This window comes from Colobus angolensis, unplaced genomic scaffold (genome assembly GCF_000951035.1).
Source record: "Colobus angolensis palliatus isolate OR3802 unplaced genomic scaffold, Cang.pa_1.0 Scaffold32, whole genome shotgun sequence".
NCBI lineage: Eukaryota > Metazoa > Chordata > Mammalia > Primates > Cercopithecidae > Colobus > Colobus angolensis.
The window spans coordinates 4,955,328-4,967,931 of record NW_012116488.1 but is presented as its reverse complement, the minus strand read 5'-3'; the positions used below and the strand labels follow the sequence as shown (position 1 = coordinate 4,967,931).

The 12,604-nt window shown below is 33.2% G+C and overlaps 1 long non-coding RNA gene across 1 annotated transcript; it reads left to right on the top strand.

Annotated features, from left to right (window-relative positions):
- Nucleotides 1-8,634: 8,634 nt before the first annotated feature.
- Nucleotides 8,635-11,196, top strand: LOC105518458. Its single transcript, XR_001002829.1, has 3 exons — nt 8,635-8,720; nt 9,913-9,997; nt 10,877-11,196. It is a non-coding gene; the product is annotated as an uncharacterized LOC105518458 (long non-coding RNA).
- The last annotated feature ends 1,408 nt before the right edge of the window (nt 11,197-12,604 follow it).

Below are 12,604 nucleotides of genomic sequence, written 5' to 3'. Positions count from 1 at the left end.
GGCCCCAATTTTTCCCTCTGGGGAAATGAGCTTATAACACAAGTTCACAATATTCAGGTATCTTGATCGTGGGTGTTCACAGTTTTTTGGTATAGATTCCATTTTATAAGTAAATCAATGCATAAATTTTGCATAAATGAGTAAATATAAGGAGAGCTTGGCATTGACCAATTATGAGAGTATGTAATGATGAATGGATTAGTATTATATGCTTCTATAGCACTGAATTCCACTGATATATATATTGATAGAGGCTGTTGCCTTGTTTTGGAAGGAGTATGTGAACAGATATATGCAAGACACAAAATAATTGTTTGATATTTATGGTTGTTTACTGATTGGTTTTATTTAGAGAAGGGAAAATTGCTGGGCACAGTGACTCACACCTTTAATCCCAGCACTTTGGGAGGCGGAGGAGGGAGGATCACGAGGTCAGGAGATCGAGACCATTCTGATTAACGTGGTGAAGCCCCATCTCTACTAAAAATACAAAAAATTAGCCAGGTGTGGTGGCGGGCACCTGTAGTCCCAGGTACTTGGGAGTCTGAGGCAGGAGAATGGCATGAACCTGGCAGGCGGAGCTTGCAGTGAGCCGAGATTGCGCCACTGCACTCCAGCCTGGGCGACAGTGCGAGACTCCGTCTCAAAATGAATAAGTAAGTAAATAATAAGTGAAACAGTTATTTAATTGGAAATAAATGAGCATATTTCAACTTAAGAATATTCCTTATGAAAAATTATTACGAATCCAACTCTGTACTAAGTTTTATTAAAAACTTAAAAAAGCATCTAGTTTCTAAATCTCTGTGGATAGCATAATGGACATATGGAGACATAATATTATTCAAGCTTCTTCCATAATGTAAGTAAATTCCCATATATTGAATTGTTATATGTGAATAGAATATGTCCTTGTCACAGTTAATTTTTTAAAAGAGGGCGTAACACAACTGAGTGAGAAACGAAAATGAAAGTTAATCTTTGTCTATACTACTGATGTTCTCTTCCTGGTTAGGTGTGGGAATATAGACATTGAACATGAAAAACATTTGTGTTCTGGGTTCTTCATGAGTTTACTGCAGTGTGTGTGTGTGTGTGTGTGTGTGTGTGTATTTGTGAATGTATAATAAAATATTCCATGCGTCATAACATAAATGAACAAATAGAAACAATAAATGATTGAATTAATATGTAAGTAGGGTAAAGCATTTACCATTGGTGAAAATATGCCATGAATCATGAATTTAAATTCATTCATTTCTACACACGTTGAGTCCATTAAATAAAAAAGATGATCTAAGCGGTGGCCTTTGTGGGTAGGTGTCTATAGACAGATGTGGGCAGTAGTCCTGGTTTTTGTTTTGGGTGATGAATTTAACAGTGTTTATTGTATTATTTAAAGTTAATAGTTAAATCAAGAAATAAACATAAATGTAGTTCTTGGGTCAGTGATAAAAATGGGATTTGAGTCAACTTTATGATTAATTTAACATCACACAACTAATGTCTTTTAAGTCAATCTAAATCTGTACTGTTCATTCTTTTGAAAATTTGTATTCGACTCCACAGAATGAAGACCATGGCTGATTTAATCAGTCTCTGCTGATGAAGATCTTGGCTGTTACCTTTACGGGTAAGGAAGCTAAAGACTTAAGTAAATAACAGTCAAAAAGCTTGTCAATTAGGGTTAATTTTTCATTAATGTTCACTGACCTACTTAAAGTCAAAGCATATGTAGATCAATGATATGAATGTGTTACAAAACTTAGATTATGGTTAGCTCAATTAAGCACAATTTTGGTTAAAAATAAGATGAAAGACATTTTATTCATTTTTTACTTCTGATTAATCATCTTATTTATACTGCATTTAATTTAAGATTTATTCAGTAACAAAATCTACGGCTGCACAGTTCAATGTCGTTTCCTCTATCCACTTGAGGCTATTTATATTTAAAATAATTAAAGGTACATGCACTTTTACATGTAATTTCTCGGTTGCATTAGCCACATTTCTAGTGCTCAGTAGCTGTATGTGGCTATTGGTGACTGTATTGGCGAATGCAGTTACAGTGCATTTACATTATATGCAAAGTCCTGTTAGCTCCTTAATGAGGGAGGAATGCATGGAAAGGTGGAAGATAAGTGGAATGAGATGGCTAGGAAGCAAGGATGTTCATTGCTCTACTTGCTTCACTGTGGGCCACTACGAAAGGAGATCTAGTCTACTGAGAAAAGGGCTAGTCTATGCAAAAAGAGTCTGTAAACAGATCTTGGTTATATTCAAGGATATTGTTCTTAGATGCTAAAATAACAATGGGTATTGACTTTGTTACTGCTACTGAATCAATGAATGGATCAATAAGCAAAGGTATAAATGAAGGAAAAGATTGCTTATCCTGGATCAATGATGAGTACCCTGGGGTGTCTGAATCTTGGATTTTGATTAAACCCTGTAACTCTGAGGTCCATTACAAAAAGAGTGCTTTTCAGTCTATGGAAAATGAGCTTATTCCAGAAGCTAACAATAATCAGGATTTAGTTATTGTGCTTCTGAGTATGGACTATATTATTTTTAGTAAACAAGTACATGGATAAATCAAGAAAAGTGCTGTATAAATGAAAACAAAATGGTTATTCCTGTTCCAAATATGAGAGTATATAAAATAATAAGAATCATTACTAATACATTTCTGAAGCACTAAGTCCCAGTAAAATCAATTAATCAAAACTGACCCTTTGGGTAAGGAGCATTTAGATAAATGGAGATTAGAGTCCATGTTGTTCTGGTTTAGAGTATTCATTTTTTGTTTTTTTAAAGAAGAGGGCAAAATATTTACTTAAATTATTGCTTAAATCACTACCTAATTGAGAGAGGGTATGAGAATATGTCAAATGATCAGTTATAATGAATTCTAATAATGTTCACTATTTAAATTCAGTTCCTCAGTTTAATTTACGAAAACAAAGAAACTGATCTGAATTTTCTGTCTAATGAGCATTTGGACAGGCACTGATATTGTCCAGTTTCTGTGAAGTCACAGATATAATGATTTTATTATAAATGTAAAAAGGAACAAATTAATGTCCCAACCAATTATTTAAAATAAGGCCAAATCATGGACCAGTGAGGGCCGGGTATTGTGGAACAAAAAGAGTAATTAATCCAGTTCCATGCAATGGCTCTCCAGTATTGTCCTTATTTCCATAAACAAAATTGAGGTAGGCTCTTGCGTTTTTGGAATGGTGAATGTATTTATATATTTGGATAGCATTTCCCTTTCAGTCTTGTTGGTGCAATTTCCTTAAGACACGGAATAGACAAATGACTCCATGTGTAACTATTTAACTTCATATGTATGTATGCATGCATGCACAGTTGTTCAGAATATATTCGAATCCAGGATTCAGATTAATTTAATTCTTTCTAGCAAGATTCATGTACCAAGGAGATTTAACTCTTTTCTGATTGGGTAGAAGGCAGATAAACAGACAGACATGTTTAAAAGTCACAGTTATTATTCTTTTGCCTCTTGTTACTTATAGTAGTTAAATTTCATACCTAAGTCAATTAATCAATGAATCAATGGATATGTTATTCATCTTTTAAACATATGACAAGTACCAGGGTTTATTTCTAATCAATAATTGTCAACCTGAACTGAATTTAAAAAAATCTAAATCTAGGCTGATCCATTTTTTTCTCTCTCTCATCTACCTACTTTTATATTCACCTTGTACTCCACAGAATGAATGCGCAATGATTCAATTATTCTCCAGCGAGGAAGATCATGGTTGTTGTCTGTTTGAGTAATGAGTGTAGAAACCTATGTAAGTAACAAAGTGATTGCTTTTGCTTTAGTGGTTGTTAAGAGAGTTAACTCTTACTGGAAAGGAATAAATGACTACGTACACAAATAAAATGAATAAAGTTTATATGTGAATCATTCAGCACATCTGTGGTCAGTTAAGGAGGAAAAAGCAAGACTATCTTCTTCATTTTAATAGTTTATTATTGAGTTAATTAATGTAAAAATTAATTATTCAATTTTATTTGAGTCACAGTTGATTTTAACTTCCCTCTATAAAGACAGCTTAGTCATATTCCAAGATGGAGGATATTGTCAGTGTGGAGTAAAATGGTAGGTTCATAGTTCTTTATCGTCACATCCTTAAAATATGGACAAGGTCAATGAAAGATGATCAAGCCTTGACCAATTAAGAGTATGGGATTAATATGAAGCAGATATGGTCATTAATCTGCTAATCTGAAAAACTGAATCTATCACACAAAGGGATCTATCTTCCTTCCTCTGTGAGAAATGACCTATGAAGAGATGTCATGGTTGTCTGATTTCTTATTACTGGGTTTTTGGGATTCATAGGAATTGATTACGCTGTTAGTAAATCAATGAAACATGAGATAATGTATAAATGAATGATGATGAAGAATACTAAATATGGACCAATGGTGAGTTTTTGTTGGGTTGAACCAAGGATTAAGATTAGTTCAAATATACAGTAGTAATGTCCATTTCCAAGAGGGACAGTCTATTCATCTTGTGGAAAATGAGCCCACAGACAATGTGGCAGTACTCATGGTGTTTAAGTTTTAAGGTTTTGATGGATATTGATTATATTACTATAAGTGTATGATGATTGAATTAATGCCCTAATGTAGAATGAAAGAAGAAAAGAATCTACTATGGGCACATAGAATGAAACAATAATTTTTGGTTTCTTTTTTACATTTTAATTTTATTTTAAGTTCTGGGGTACATGTGCAGGGTGTGCAGGTTTGTTACCTAGGTAAATGTGTGCCACGGTGGTTTGCTGCACCTATCAACCCATCACGTAAGTATTAAGCCCAGAGTGAATTAGCTATTTCAAAAAATATTTCTGAAACACTGAATTTCACTAGGGCTTGATGAAGCATGTTATCCCTTTGGATGAGGAGAATATAGGCAATTTTTGTAATAGTCAATTTTCTTGTTCAGGTTATAGAGTGAATTCATAGTTTTTCATTTTATTTAAAAGAAAAAAGCTGTTAAATAAATAAGTGAAAGATTAACCCAGTAACTAAACTAGAGGGCCAAACATTGACTGTTAAGAAGCCTGGGTTCCTTTTTATTTAACTGCTGTTCAGATATAGAAAGAATTTCAAGGCTCTGTCCACTTAGGGTATTTTACATGTAGACAGAGGCAAACATTATATTTTAGTTCTTAGTTGTTGGTTTTCTTAACCTGTACACTTTCTTTAGAAATGTGAATGATGATTAATTAATCCGTAAGGAAGTACAGACACAAATACATAGATACAGATGTATGCAAACTGATGTATACCTAAACAAGGGATACTGTAGACCATTGATGAAGCTGTGCCATGAAACAATCATTTAGATTAATTTCATTTAAATGCAGTTCATTTAAAAGTAAGCTTAAATTATTGTTATCTATTTCAGAGAGGCATAGAGACAACTATTCATTATATAGTTCTTTTTCTCGTATTTAGGAATGAGGTTTATTGTACTTATTTTTTTGTACAATGTTTTGTACAAAACTTAAACACCATGAGTACTGCCACGTTGTCTGTGGGCTCATTTTCCACAAGATGTATAGACTGTCCCTCTTGGAAATGGACATTACTACTGTATATTTGAACTAATCTTAATCCTTGGTTCAACCCAACAAAAACTCACCATTGGTCCATATTTAGTATTCTTCATCATCATTTTTTGTATTTTATTGTACTCATCAAAGTTTAGTTTATTAAAACTTAACTTTGAGCTAGTAATAGGCCAATCATAAGCTAGTGATAAAACTCTGTTACCTATCAAGAGTTTCAATTAATCCAGTAACAGACAACATCCATAAACAGAAAGAAAAATCACATTGGTTCATTCTTTCTAACATCTGGTTTGTACTTCACAGAATGGAGGCATGATGGCTGATCCAATCATTTTCCACTGATGAAGGTTTTGATGGCTACCTATGTGAGTAGGGAGGACATAGGCTGCTGTTAGTAATTGTCTTAAGTTCTTAAGTCTAATATCAAGGATTTTGTTAGTAAATTTTGATTTTATTATTATAAAGGGATCAATGACAGAACCAATAAACATGCATATAAACAAGTAAAAAAGGAGACTGAAGCATTGTTCAACTATGAATAAATGTAATTAGGCAAGAAAAACTACTAATATAAATGGAAAACACTGAAGTCTCAAGAAATATATGTACCAAACATGATATTTCTTTGTCTAAGGGTCTTAAGACACTGCATATAAGAAATAGTCAATATTATTGTTCTGGATGAGTTCAAGTTCAAGGTTAATTTTATTAAAAGAAAAATATACAAATATTATCACAGATTAATAAATACCTAAACTATTGTGAAAATGAAAGGGTAATACAAAAGTGAATGAGGACAAGTTATCGACGTTTATCATCTGGTCTGCTTTGTACTCCTCAGAATGAACAGCCCCATCTGATTTAAGCACTGTGCTATGACCGTGAACTGTACGGTAACCTCTGTGTGTCACAGGAAGACTCTTGTGAGTAGTAGTCAAAATTCTTGCTTTGTTTTAAGGGTATTCTCTGTATTCTTAAGAAGTCTAAAATACAATCAAATAAGGTCAAGCATTTTTATTATTCACTACTTAAGTATAAATTTATTTTTAAGATTTCCCTCTTCATAGCTATTTATTTTATTATTACAGCACTGTTAATGAATTGATTAATTAATCAAAAAACAAATGTAGATAGACATGAAGAAAGATAGAGTCAATCTTGGACCAATGATGATGACTGGTGGCGTATGAGTCATGGACGATGAATACAGGTCTGGAAGTCTGAGGTCCAATATAATAAAAAATCTGGTCTTCACCTTCTGATCCTAAGGATAGACATTAGGAATATTTGAGGATGTTGTTCTTGGTCTTCTTGTTCATGCATTTTCCCTCTATTTTTATTATTGGATCAATGAATCAATAAGCAAATATATTTTAACTGCATAAAGATAAAAAGAGTGAGGCATTGTCCAATTACGGAAATATATGGTGAAATAAGAAATACTATCCATATATATTAAAAACACTGATGTCTTCTTTCTATTAAGAATGAGTGAGTCAAAGGTATTACTGCTTGCTGGAGGATGGCATATACGAATGAGGAGAAAGTGGTCCTTCCTGGACCAATAGTAACAACTGCCAGCGTATGCATCTTGCATGATGAATAATAGATGTCTGAAACTCTGAGGTGCAAACCAAAAGGAATCTAGTCCATTCCATCCCCTCTGTTTAGATGCTCCTATAGACAGATATCAGGAGAACACTATGGCCTATTCTTGTCTTTATGTTTATTAATTCTAAAAAATATTTTAATTAAAGTAGCAATGGTAGAATCAATAAACATGTATAAATAAAGATGAGACATAAATTACTGTTTGATGTTAAAATGTATAAGAACAAATAATACCAGTATAAATTGAAATCGATAAGTAGACCAGCATATCACATCTTTCACTAAAGATCCTATAGTCAGTGATAAGTAATAGTTATTCCTCTGAATCAGTTGCAAGTTTAACATTTGTTGTATTAAGAGAAAAATTAATAAATACATAAATAACGGTGTAAATCAACAGTGGAAAATATGGACCAATAGAGAGGGTATCTCAATATTTTCATCTTCTCTGCCTTGCACTCTTCAGAATGGATGCACTGAGCTGACTTAAGCATTCTTCTATGATCAAGATTAAATGTCCTTCTTAGGAAAGAGACCAATGTGAGTAACAGTCAAAGTTCTGACTTTGCTCTATGCCATTTGTTTCAGGGTGTTAGTGTTAAAGTAAATTTAAAAAGTGTTAAGCATATTTGAATAGCTAAATGACCCACTTATAGATATGATACAAAATATTATTTTGATTAACTGTCAATGTACATTGAGGTCAACTAATGAAAGACGTATAATCTGTGTGGGAAATGATTCCATAGACTAATGTTAGGGATTTTCAAGGATCTTGTCTTGGGCTTTGTAAATCACATGTTTATTTAGTTATTATTAATGAATTAATGATTTATTCAAACAAATGTAGAAACGAATGAAGAAAAGGGACCCAAACATGGACCAATGATGACTACTGGTGGCGTTTGAGTCATGGACGATGAATACTGTGTGTCTGAAACTCTGAGGTCCAATAGAAAACATAATTGGATAGATACCAGAAATGTGGAAAGATCATATTCTTACTTTGGATTAATAGATTTAGATTTATCATCAATAGATAAATGATAGAACAATTAAACAAGAATTAGTAAATAGAGAGTGAATCATTGTTCAATTATGAATATACATGATGATGTAAGAAATATTATCATTAAAAATTTTAAACACTGATGCCCTTTAAAGAAATGGATCATGAATGTCACCTCTTTGGCTAAGGTTCATCTAGACTCTAATAAGAAGAGTCAGTTTCATTTTCTGGTTCGGTCTCATTTGTTATTTTTCCTTTTGTTATGAGAGAAAACATTTCCATTCTGAAAAAATAATCAATATCAAAATAACTGAATAATGGAAATGTGGAAAGGATCAATGGAGATAAGTTTTGAATTTTTTTTAGTTACCTGCTCTTTGTATTCTGGAGAATGGATGCACTTGAGCTGACCTAAGCATTCATGGTCATGAGCTTCATGGTTGCTACTGTTGGTTAGGAGCATAGAGATCAGTGTGAGTAATAGTTAAATTTCATGTCTTTCTCTAGGAGACTTTTTAAAGGGTATTCATAATATCATGAAAGTGTAAAAAATCATCCAAAAGACCAACCTCAGCCAATGATAAATATGAGGTTAGTTGAAACAGTATATTTACTAGCTCATTTATGACACATTGAGGATAATTCATGTAAGATATATCAAACTGACAGATTGTATAGAAAGTTCTAGAATATTCTATACTCTTACTCTTTGGATATTATATTTACATGGGTTATAAAATTAATATTAGTGATTTAATGCATAAATACATGTAGATGAGAATTGAACTAAAGAGTCCTAAGCCTGAGCCAATGATGAAAACTGGTGACGCAGAAGTCAAGGATGCTGAATAATGTGTGTCTAGAACTCTGAGGTTCAATAGAGGAGGAAATATAGTCTATTGCTTTTGAAGTGATCCTGTAGTTAGGTTTTGGAAATACAAAAGGACCATCTTCTTGAATTGTTTTTGTGAATTTTGATTCTTCTTTAAAATAAATTCATTGATGTAATAATCAATGTACACATATAAAAAAGTAAAGATGGCCGGGCGCGGTGGCTCAAGCCTGTAATCCCAGCACTTTGGGAGGCCGAGACGGGCGGATCACGAGGTCGGGAGATCGAGACCATCCTGGCTAACATGGTGAAACCCCGTCTCTACTAAAAAAATACAAAAATCTAGCCAGGCGAGGTGGCGGGCGCCTGTAGTCCCAGCTACTCGGGAGGCTGAGGCAGGAGAATGGCGTAAACCCGGGAGGCGGAGCTTGCAGTGAGCTGAGATCTGGCCACTGCACTCCAGCCTGGGCGATAGAGCGAGACTCCGTCTCAACAAAAAAAAAAAAAAAAAAGTAAAGATGGGGAATGTGAAGCATGTCCACTCAATGTAAATGGTGAGACAACAGAAATCATTAAAACCTACTGAAAAATCTGAATACCATTAAAAAAACAAACAATTCAAGTGTTGTTTTTTGACTAAGGATAACAAAGGCAGTATAGTCAAGTTTCTTATTTTGCATCAGAACAAGTGTGTTATTGTTCATTTTTTTAAAAGAAAATTGATAAGTATTACCACAATTAATAGATACCTGAATGAATAAGAGAAGGGTCGAATGAATGAATCCATGAAAAATATTTCAATCCTGCCATCTTCTCTGCTTTGCACTTCCCAGAATGGACACATCTGGGCTGGCAGAACATCTGGCCTTGATCTGGAGCCCCATGTCTGTCTCTCTGTAGAGGTGCACATGGGCCAATGTAAGTTAATAGTAAAATTATTTTTTGCTTTTGCTTATTTGTTTAGGATATTCAGTGTAATATTTTAAAAGTATTATATATTAATGTAATGAAGGAAGGCCAGCCATGTCCCAAGGATACATATGGACTTGACATGAAATATTGTGTAGATTAACAGATGTTACGTTAATGAACGTGACTGATGAAGGAAGTATTAATATACTAATTGAAGCAAATGATTATATAGACAGATATTAGGGATACTTAAGGATCTTGTCCTTAAAACTTGGTGATCCAGAGGTATTTATGTTATTGTTAGTGAATTAATGAATCATTAGGAAACTACTTATAAATAAAAAGAGAGAAACAGGGCCAATTCTGGCTGGACTAGTGATGACCACTGGTGGCCTATGAGTCACACAATGAATATGTATCTGGAACTCTGAGGTCCATCACAAGCAGTATCTAGCCTAGTCCCTCTGTTTGAAAAACTCCTGTAGACAGATGTCAGGGAAATACAAGAACCTTGTTCTTTTTCTTTATGTTTATGAATTATAAAAATATTATATTATTAAAATAGCAATGAAAAATAAACAAACATGTATAAATTAATACAGATGAAGGTGGAGTATTGTTTAATGTTGAAATGTATAGTAAAGAACAATAATACTAATATAAATTGCAATGGATGGATAATTAATGGACCAAGTGTAATACATCTTTGACTAAGGATCATATAGACAGCAATAAGTAATGGTTAGTGCTCTGAGTTAGTTGCAAGTTTCACATTTGTTGTATTAAGAAAACATAAATACTCAAATGACTATGTAAAAGAAAAATATAGATTGATGGAAAGAATATTCAATTTTTTAATCATCTACTCTGCTTTGCAGTTTTCAGAATGGATGCAGTGAGCTGATCATTTCTCTGTGATCAAGGCTATATTGCCTCTGTATTAGGCCAATGTGAGTAATGGTTCCTGTCCTGGTTTAGGTTGTTTAATAGTATTCCTGGTATTATTAAAAATTATTTAATATAATAAAAAGTTAATTGGTTCAATGACAATGTGCAACATTGAGGTTAATTAATCAAAGAGATATATTCTCTGTAGGAAATGATCCTGTAGACAAATATAAGGATTCTTCAGATATATTGTTCTTGGGTTTTTGAAATCATGTATTCATTTTATTATCAAAGAACAAATGATTTATTCAATAAATATTTAGAAATGAATGATGAAAGAGAGACCCAGCTATGGATTAATGTTGACAACTGGTGGCATAAAAGTCATGGATGATGAATATGAGAAGAAAATAATCTAGGTTTTTGCTTCTGTTGGAAATGATCCTGTAGACAATGTCAGAAACATATAAAGATCATTTTCTTATCTTGGGGTCATAGATTTAGGTTTATTATTACTAATATATGACTGATAGAACCATTAAACAAATATAAACAGATAAAAATACAAGTAGAGGTTAACTTCTTGGACCTCAGAGTTCCAGACATATATTCATCATATATGACATGAGTGATGTGATTCCATAGATAGATGTTAGGGATATAAGAATCTCTTTTCTTTGAGATTTTTTGATTCACAGATAGTTATTTTATTATGTTTGATGAATTGAGAATTAATCAATAAGCAAATATAAAGTAGTATGAGGAAAAAGACATGTAAACCTGAACAAATGATTGATGGTTTAGAAGTCATGCGTGATGAATAATATGTGTCTGGAACCTAAAGGTTTGCAGAAAACAAAATCTGATCTATTTCCCAGGGTCATTTGCAAATGACAATCAATGTTTGAAATGATAGACTGATGTTAAGAATATGTAAGAATCTACTTCTTTTATTTTGGATTCGTGGATTTACATATTATTATTATTTAAAATTGATCCATGATGAAAGTATTAAATGTATAATTTGACAAATATGAAGATGGTGTGATGGACTTCAACCATGTGATGATTCAAGATATACTATCAACATAAAATGAAACACTAGCTCCCAATATGGTGAAATCCTGTCTCTACTAAAAATAAAAAAATTAGCCGGATGTGGTGGTGCATGCCTGTAATCCCAGCTACTCGGGAGGCTGAGGCAGGAGAATCACTTGAACTCAGGAGGTGGAGGTTGCAGTGAGCCGAGATTGCACCATTGCACTCCAGCCTGGGCAACGAGAGCAAAACTCCATCTCAGAACGAAATGGACCCAAGGGTGTTACCTCTTTTTGATTAGTGATCATATAGATGCTGGGAAGTAGGAGTCAATTTTATTGCTTGGATCAGTCCATTTGAGGTTGTTTGTTTTGTTCAGAATGAACATATATGTTATGAAAAGTTGATAAATAACTAACCTACTGGTTTGGAATAAAATATGAAAAGCAAAATTGACAAAGAGGTCTTAGTTTTTAAAATCACCTGCTTTGCTTTGTACTTCTTAGACGGGATGCACTGGCGCTGATTTAAGAATTCTCTCATAGTCACAAGACGTATGGTTGCCTCTGTGTAGGTTCCTGAAGACCAATGTGAGTATGAGTCAATATTCTTGTCTTGGTTTGAGTGTTTTTTTAAGAGCTATCACTGTATTATTATACACTTTGACATATAATCAGTTAATATCTT